Source organism: Artemia sp. Qi Xiang Cuo, chromosome 7 (genome assembly GCF_049724085.1).
Source record: "Artemia sp. Qi Xiang Cuo chromosome 7, ASM4972408v1, whole genome shotgun sequence".
In the NCBI taxonomy this organism is placed as follows: Eukaryota; Metazoa; Arthropoda; class Branchiopoda; order Anostraca; family Artemiidae; genus Artemia; species Artemia sp. Qi Xiang Cuo.
Window position 1 is genome coordinate 3,150,417 of NC_142800.1, and position 10,424 is coordinate 3,160,840.

The window sequence follows — 10,424 nt, forward strand, 5'->3', positions numbered from 1 at the left end:
CGAGGCAAATGTTATGATCCAGAAATAGGAAACAGTATTTGTTGTTGTAAGTGTATGCTTGAGACAAATGTTATGAGTTTCCAGAAATAGGAAAAGTTTTTAGTTAGCGCGGTGATAACATGAGTGAACAATTGAGTTAGAAATATCCTTTTTTTTGTGACTGTTTTATTTGTAAAGGTCATTTTCATGATTTTTAGTATTCATATGAACCTACTGAATGTTTAGACAGCATAGAGACGGTGATAAACGTGAAGAATCTGGAGGAAATGAGAAGAAAAATTATATGTGATACGGAGAGAAATCTATACCGATTGCAAGTAAGCTCAGATAAAAGAAGGGTTGATATGACAGAAAAGGAAGATCGAAAAAAGAGACTGGAAAAAGAGGGCTTTCTCTATAGTGTAAAAGACAGCAGTGAAAACCCAAAGAAAAATACGTATAGTGCAAGATATAACATTGAGTATTATGATGAATATGTTCTAAGAGAAGAAAAAAAGTGCTCTTTAAGAGACAACATCAGAGATCATTCTAAGAAATGGATTTTAAACAACAAAACCGTGGTGGAAGAGTTCTCACATATGATTTAACGATAAATCTAATTATTGATATGCATAACGAGTTTTATATTATAATCATACAATAAATTTGATTGTACTATATTTATTTTCTCATACTAGATTTATATAGAATAAGGATATGAGCAGAGACTTATGTACATGAATAGTTCAGTTTTATTTGATCGCTCCATAGAGTATTATCAGTCCACAACCACGTTTTCTATCAATAATAAAAAAAATAAATGATTCTTCTAAATATTTTTATTCATTTATTAAATCTATGTTCATAACGCTTTTTAAATATAAAACATCATTATCATCATCATCAACCTCCTCCATAATTTCCTCCTCAATTTGAGGATGAGGTAATCTATTTATTGATTGTTATCATATAAAATCAATACATCATTATCATCGTCAACTTCCTTCTCAACAATGATAATTTCTTCCTCAATTTGAGGATGAGTAAAGCTATTTATTTGATTGTTGTCATCTACAATCAATGCACCGTTATCATCATAAACCCTTTTTTTCTAATATTTTTATCTGTAAAACTATAGCATGATTCTAAAAGACACAATTTCCTAAATATATAAAAGAGGTGTTTTACTGAAATAAAGGATAAAGATCTATATATTGTATTGTTTTTAATATTTTGACATCATCATCATCATCTTCATCATCAACTGTTGATCTCTGTATGTTAATATCTACTTTTCGTCTTTGACCTGGTGGGGCGAGAAACTCTTTGCTATCATAATCGATTAATAACTGTTCAATCAATCGTCTGTTAGTGGAGGGGGGGTGAAACTCTATTCTGTCTTAATCCAATGCCATGTCTAGTGGAGTTTTCAACTTTTTCCCCCTCTGGTCTACAGAATTTACTACAGCTGATAATTTTTTATCCTTCTCCTCTACAGATACTGGCATTTCTTTCCACTGACTGCAATCAAATAATGACTGTGCCTCCTGAAACTTAAAAATAATATATGAGGATCATGTTCGTAAAGTTTAATCATTCATATACAATACTGAAGAAAACCAATTTCCACTGTTTGTCCACATTAAATTATTAAGAAGGCTATTATTTCTTTGAAATATACATTTTAAATTTTTAATTTTCATGCTTTTGATTTTATATTGATGAAGAATTTAATCAAAGCTTCAACTATTTATTTTTTTTTGTTCGGCATAGATGAAAGGTCCAATAACTGAGTTAAACTAAGCGATAACATTTTAAAATTGTTTGACAAATTACAAAATTTTCAGGTTTTCTTTAGTTTCAAAAATGTTTTTGTCAGTCACCACCTTTAACCATTCATATACAATACTGAAGAAAACCAATTTCCACGGTTTATCAATGTTAAATTATTAAGAAGGCTATTATTTCTTTGAAATGTACATTTTACATTTTTAATTTTCATGCTTTTGATTTTATATTCATGAAAAATTTAATCACTGCTTCAACTACTTATTTTATTTTTGTTCGGCATAGATGAAAGGTCCAATACCTGAGTTAAACTAAGAGGTTTCAATTTCAGGAAAAATTACATTTTGATATCATTTGACAATTTACTAATTTTAAAGTTTTCTTTAGTTTCAAAAATGTTTTTTTTGTCAGTCATCATCTTTTAATCATTCAAAAACAATACTAAAGAAAACCACTTTCCACGGTTTATCGATGTTAAATTATTAAGAAGGCTATTATTTCTTTGAAATATACATTTTACATTTTTAATTTTCATGCTTTTGATAAGTATATTGTCCTTTTGGTGTAAATTGCAGCTGAAGACTTATCGCAAATCACTGTTTCAAATTTTTTTAAGTTTTTTTATACTAAAATTGAGGGAAGCTATAAAATGCAAAAATTATTTCTTCTCTAATATTCTTCAGACCCCAGCCTAACTACGCCCTGAAAATAATAATATAACTTATAGTTGGACAAATTTTTTTTTAAAATATCTCTTTCCTGACATCATTTGGAACTTGCAAATTATTATAAGTAGTTACTAACTACTTAATTTTTAATGAACTTATAATTAATTGAACCAACAATCCAAATTTTTTGATACCACAACAATAAATGGCAAACGAAAAAAGAATATAAAAAAATTGCAATATTTTAAGAAGTACAGAGTTTGGCTCATGAAGTTGAATGGAACAACGGAGTTTGACAAATAGCTTCAGAATCAAAATTTGACACTGTCAAATAAAGGTCTATCCGCCATTTTCGGTCATTCATCCCCCCACCAAACAAGCAGTGCAGTTAAAACCAACTTAGAATCTGTACTTAGACCTTGAAACTAGAAGAAACTAAATTTTCTGTAAAGTTATGTCTAGCGATAAACTTATTAGAGTGACAAAAACTTTTTTTCCACAACCCATAAGAGACCATTTTTCAACTAAAAGTAAAGAGCTACTAGACTAAATTAAACATAAAAATTCAAATCAAAATTGTTCAAAATTAAATTTTCTGTAAAGCCATGTATAGCGATAAACTTATTATGTACAAAAACTTATTTCAATAAGAGAACATTTTTCATCGAAAAGTAAAGAGCTACAGGACTAAATCAAACATGTGCTAAAATAATAACGAATAACTTTTCAAACTTAAATTTTCTGTAAAGTTATGTATAGCGATAAACTTGATAGAGAGACAAAAACTTTTTTTTTAACATGATGACATTTACAACTCAAAGAAGAGAGAGAGTTGAGGTGGGGGCAGTCCCATTCATATACAGAATAATTTTCGTTCGTCTTAAGTTTTAGTGTTGCTTCTTACTTCCAACTGAAAACTTATTTTTTATTTTGATGTTTTACTTTTTTTCAAATCGTGTCATAAATATCCGTTTGAATAGACCCTCGCTTATCAGTTTAATTCGATTTGAGTACTGGATCGATTCGAGGAGCAAATATTTTTACAAAAATGCTGGCATTAGTCATAATGCTTATGCTGAAAATGTACTATTAGTTAGCCATACTAGGTCAGGTACCATACCTGGTAACGGACCTAATTTATTAAAGTAATTGATACTTAATGAAGAAAAAGGTGAAAATTAGAGGTTTCATTGAAGTTACGAGCCTATTAATTGGAATTTAACACCTAAACGCACTTGCAAAATCACTGCACTGGTGTTTTGGATTTACCAAGATTTAAATGTTAGACTGATAACATTTTAAATCAAATGAATCGCTTAATAATTAAATTATCTGAAGACTCATTGCAAATTGATTTTAATAGTATAACTTTTCATTTATTATTACAGCTGCTCTAATCAAAAGTAAATCTAGATCAGAATTTGGTAACAAAAAATGTTTAAAATTCTTCTTACTTCTAACTGAAAACTTATTTTTTAATTTAATGTTTTACCTTTTTTTCAAATCGTGTCATAAATATCCGTTTGAATAGACCCTCTCTTATCAGTTTAATTCGATTTGAGTACTGGATCGATTCGAGCAGCAAACATTTTTTCAAAAATGCTGGCATTAGTCATAATGCTTATGCTGAAAATGTATTATTAGTTAGCCATACTAGGTCAGGTACCATACCTGGTAAAGGACCTAATTTCTTCAAGTAATAGAGACTTAAAGAAGAAAAAGGTGAAAACTAGAGGTTTTATTGAAGTTACGAGCCTATTAATTGGAATTTCACAGCTAAACGCACTTGAAAAATCACTGCACTGGTATTTTGGATTTAACAAGATTTAAATGTTAGACTGATAACATTTTAAATCAAATGAATCGCTTAATAATTAAATTATCTGAAGACTCATTGCAATTTGATTTTAATAGTATGACATTTCATTTATTATTGCAGCTTCTCTAATCAAAAGTAAATCTAGGCCAGAATTTGGTAACAAAAAATGTTTAAAATTCTTCTTACTTCCAACTGAAAACTTATTTTTTAATTTGATGGTTTACCTTTTTTTCAAATCGTGTCATAAATATCCGTTTGAATAGACCCTCGCTTATCAGTTTAATTCGATTTGAGGACTGGATCGATTCGAGCAGCAAACTTTTTTTCAAAAAAGCTGGCATTAGTCATAATGCTTATGCTGAAAATGTACTATTAGTTAGCCATACTAGGTCAGGTACCAAACCTGGTAAAGAACCTAATTTCTTGAAGTTATTGATACTCAATGAAGAAAAACGTTAAAACTAGAGGTTTCATTGAAGTTACTTGTCTATTAATTGGAATTTAACAGCTAAACGCACTTGCAAAACCACTGCACTGGTGTTTTGGATTTGCCAAGATTTAAATGTTAGACTGATAACATTTTAAATCAAATGAATCGCTTAATAATTAAATAATCTGAAGACTCATTGCAAGTTGATTTTAATAGTATGACTTTTCATTTATTATTACAGCTTCTCTAATCAAAAGTAAATCTATATCAGAATTTGGTAACAAAAAATGTTTAAAATTCTACCTTCACCCTTTGACACTAAAATGGTTACTTTCTATGAATTTAGAAAGATGTGTCACAAATAAATATGCCACCTTCAAGAGCATTCTTCATACTATTAAGCTAAACACAAAGCGTACTGAAACTATTTGTTTATCAGCCTCATATAAACTTAGCGCTTTTCTACGGTTCATGATGCCAAAAAGATCTTTTCCTCTCATTGAGGAAAGTGGAATATCACTTATGATAAAAATGCCTTTAAAAAAAGTATTGGGCGGACCCTTTATTAATAAATTAAATTAAGTAAAAAAACAATATTTTTTTTAACTGAAAGTAAGGAGCGACATTAAAACTTAAAACGAACAGAAATTATTCCGTATACGAAAGGGGCGGTCCCCTCTTCAACGGCTCGCTCTTTACGCTAAATTTTTTTATTAATTTAAAAAATAAGTTTGTGAGACAGATTCACATAACTTTTGATGGGTAAGAAGAAACTTGACGATATATATGACGATACTTATATATATGAATTCAGCATAAAATTTGATTCTTTTGGTACATCTATTGATATAAAAAATCTATTGTAGAGTTTCGGTTACTATTAAGCCGAGTCACTCCTTACTTTCTTTACCACGAACTGTTTAAAACTCGTGTTTTTTTAAAAAAATACCCATATTTATGTTTGAAATGCTTCTACTTTACAAGATAGAGTACGGGGATTACCGGTAGCATATTTCAGTCAGTTGCCTTTAGGGTCTCAGAAGAGTGCTTGCGTTTTCATCTTTTTTAGTCTCAAGACAAGTGACAACCTCAGATTGAGGTTAAGACAACCTCAGATTGCATGCAGTCATTAAAGGCTTAGAATTTTAGCCCATATTTGGATAGGTATACCCTCCTTTGGATCACAGCTCAGGAATCAAGTTGGAATTTACGAAGTTTCTTTTATTTAGATGGGGTGAAGGACACTTACAATTGAGGAAGACAGTAATGTTTTTGGTCAAATCCCTTTGAGACAATAGCTGCGTTCGTTTTCGCCGTTTGTCGTTCCTAGTTCTAAGGTGTTCTTCAATTTCAATATTTACAATTGGAACAAAAAGCAAATTCTGTGGTCTTCCCTTCCCACCCCAAACTCAAAAATTTCTGGGGGGACATGCTTTCATTGTATTTTGAATATTTTATTTTAGAAAACACATCGAAAAGCCATATTAAGAGCTAAATTCGCGAGTGTTTCAATAATAATTCCTTTTCAGCGAAGCCTTAACCTTCTCTAATTGGAGGATATGAATTACAATCAAGGGAACATAGTTCATCATAATATACATATTTTTAGTTGGAAAAAACATTGAAAGATCATGTAATTTGAACTTATATCAAACGTTGTAGAGCATACATTTAAAAAGCTATCCATTCTTTTTGTACACTTTCCTATATTTCAGCTGATACTGATTTCTAAAACTTAAAAATCCAGAAATATACTGACCTAATGGTTATCTATTTGCAAAAATTGTGCTTTGTGATAATTTTGGAGCAATAATTACCTTCTATTATCACTTAACACTCGATGGAATTATCTCATAGCACTCACGGGAAAGGTTTCAAAACAAAACTTCTTACATCATAGAGTGTAATTGCTTCAAACGAAATATGTTCATAGAAAAGTCTATAGGAGTGGGGATGCCACACGCCTCAACCCTCGCTCTTGAAATCCCCCCTACCCCGGCCTCCTAAACTCCAATTTTACTGAGGATTTTATAATCCCCCTTCCCCCAACCTCAAAAATTTCTAGAAACGTATTTTAAACATATTTAAATATTTTCGATGGAAAACCTGCTTGCCGAAACTATAAAAAACTAGAAAGAAAAGTCTATAGGAGTGGGGCTGCCCCCGCCTCAACCCTCGCTCTTGAAATCCCCCCCCCCCCTTCCCCCAAACTCAAATTTTCCAGAGGATTTTAAAATCCTGTGGAAAACTAGAAAGAGTTCTATTATTAAAGACAATCGTTCAAACTGGTTCATCTAACCTCCAAAACAATAGGTTAGGTTAGGTATAAATAAATATTAATAAATAAATAGAAACATTTCTACATGTTTAAGTTAGGTTAGGTTAGGTTAACTTATCATGAGCGTTCGTAGACCAGAATTATCAAATTCTGATCTAGATTTACTTTTGATCAGAGAAGCTGCAATAATAGATGAAAAGTTATACTATAAAAATCAATTTGCAATGAGTCTTCAGATAATTTAATTATTAAGCGATTAATTTGATTTAAAATGTAATCAGTCTAACATTTAAATCTTGGCAAATACAAAACACCAGTGCAGTGGTTTTGCAAGTGCGTTTAGCTGTTAAATTCCAATTAATAGACTCGTAACTTCAATAAAACCTCTAATTTTCACCTTTTTCTTCATTGAGCATCAATTACTTCGAGAAATTAGATTCTTTACCAGGTTTGATTCCTGACCTAGCATGGCTAAATAATAATACATTTTCAGCTTAAGCATTATGACTAATGCCAGCTTTTTTGAAAAAATGTTTGTTGCTCGAATCGATCCAGTACTCAAATCGAATTAAACTGATAAGAGAGGGTCTATTCAAACGGATATTTATGACACGATTTGAAAAAAAGGTAAAACATCAAATTAAAAAATAAGTTTTCAGTTAGAAGTAAGAAGAATTTAAACATTTTTTGTTACCAAATTCTGGTCTAGATTTACTTTTGATTAGAGAAGCTGTAATAATAAATGAAAAGTTATACTATTAAAATCAATTTGCAATGAGTTTTCAAATAATTTAATTATTAAGCGATTCATTTGATTTAAAATGTTATCAGTCTTAACATTTAAATCTTGGCAAATCCAAAACACCAGTGCAGTGATTTTGCAAGTGCGTTTAGGTGTTAAATTCCAATTAATAGGCTCGTAACTTCAATAAAACCTCTAATTTTCACCTTTTTCTTCATTAAGTATCAATTACTTCAAGAAATTAGGTCCGTTACCAGGTATGGTACCTGACCTAGTATGGCTAACTAATAGTACATTTTCAGCATAAGCATTATGACTAATGCCAGCATTTTTGAAAAAATGTTTGCTGCTCGAATCGATCCAGTACTCAAATCGAATTAAACTGATAAGCGGGTGTCTATTCAAACGGATATTTATGACACTATTTGAAAAAAGGTAAACCATCAAATTAAAAAATAAGTTTTCAGTTAGAAGTAAGAAGAATTTTAAACATTTTTTGTTACCAAATTCTGGTCTAGATTTACTTTTGATTAGAGAAGCTGTAATAATATATGAAAAGTTATACTATTAAAATCAAATTGCAATGAGTCTTCAGATAATTTAATTATTAATCGATTCATTTGATTTAAAATGTTATCAGTCTTAACATTTAAATATTGTTAAATCAAAAACACCAGTGCAGCAATTTTTGCAAGTGCGTTTAGGTGTTTAATTCCCAATTAATAAGCTCGTAATTTCAATAAAACCTCTAGTTTTCACCTTTTTCTTCATTGAGTATCAATTACTTTAAGAAATTAGGTCCGTTACCAGGTATGGTACCTGACCTAGTATGGCTAACTAATAGTACATTTTCAGCATAAGCATTATGACTAATGCCAGCATTTTTGAAAAAATGTTTGCTGCTCGAATCGATCCAGTACTCAAATCGAACTAAAATGATAAGAGAGTGTCTTCAAACGGATATTTTTGACACTATTTAAAAAAAATGTTAAACATCAAATTAAAAAATAAGTTTTCAGTTGGAAGTAAGAAGAATTTAAACATTTTTTGTTACCAAATTCTGGTCTAGATTTACTTTTGATTAGAGAAGCTGTAATAATATATGAAAAGTTATACTATTAAAATCAATTTGCAATGAGTCTTCAGATAATTTAATTATTAAGCGATTCATTTGATTTAAAATGTTATCAGTCTTAACATTTAAATCTTGGCAAATCCAAAACACCAGTGCAGTGATTTTGCAAGTGCGTTTAGGTGTTAAATTCCAATTAATAGGCTCGTAACTTCAATAAAACCTCTAATTTTCACCTTTTTCTTCATTAAGTATCAATTAGTTCAAGAAATTAGGTCCGTTACCAGGTATGGTACCTGACCTAGTATGGCTAACTAATAGTACATTTTCAGCATAAGCATTTTGACTAATGCCGGCATTGTTGAAAAAATATTTGTTGCTCTAATCGATCCAGTACTCAAATCGAACTAAAATGATAAGAGAGGGTCTATTCAAACGGATATTTATGACACGATTTGAAAAAAAGGTAAAACATCAAATTAAAAAATAAGTTTTCAGTTAGAAGTAAGAAGAATTTTAAACATTTTTTGTTACCAAATTCTGGTCTAGATTTACTTTTGATTAGAGAAGCTGCAATGATAGATGAAAAGTTATACTATTAAAATCAATTTGCAATGAGTCTTCAGATAATTTAATTATTAAACGATTCATTTGATTTAAAATGTTATCAGTCTTAACATTTAAATCTTGGCAAGTCCAAAACACCAGTGCAGTGATTTTGCAAGTGCGTTTAGGTGTTAAATTCCAATTAATAGGCTCGTAACTTCAATAAAACCTCTAATTTTCACCTTTTTCTTCATTAAGTATCACTTACTTCAAGAAATAAGGTCCGTTACCAGGTATGGTACCTGACCTAGTATGGCTAACTAATAGTACATTTTCAGCATAAGCATTATGACTAATGCCGGCATTTTTGAAAAAATGTTTGCTGCTCGAATCGATCCAGTACTCAAATCGAATTAAACTGATAAGAGAGGGTCTTCAAACGGATATTTATGACACGATTTAAAAAAAAGGTAAAACATCAAATTAAAAAAAAAGTTTTCAGTTGGAAGTAAGAAGAATTTAAACATTTTTTGTTACCAAATTCTGGTCTAGATGTACTTTTGATTAGAGAAGCTGTAATAATAAATGAAAAGTTATACTATTAAAATCAATTTGCAATGAGTCTTCAGATAATTTAATTATTAAGCGATTCATTTGATTTAAAATGTTATCAGTCTTAACATTTAAATCTTGGCAAATCCAAAACACCAGTGCAGTGATTTTGCAAGTGCGTTTAGCTGTTAAATTCCAATTAATAGGCTCGTAACTTCAATAAAACCTCTAATTTTCACCTTTTTCTTCATTAAGTATCAATTACTTCAAGAAATTAGGTCTGTTACCAGGTATGGTACCTGACCTAGTATGGCTAACTAATAGTACATTTTCAGCATAAGCATTATGGCTAATGCCAGCATTTTTGAAAAAATGTTTGCTGCTCGAATCGATCCAGTACCCAAATCGAATTAAACTGACAAGAGAGGGTCTATTCAAACGGATATTTATGACACTATTTGAAAAAAAGGTAAAACATCACATTAAAAAATAAGTTTTCAGTTGGAAGTAAGAAGCAACACTAAAACTTAAGACGAACAAAAATTATTCT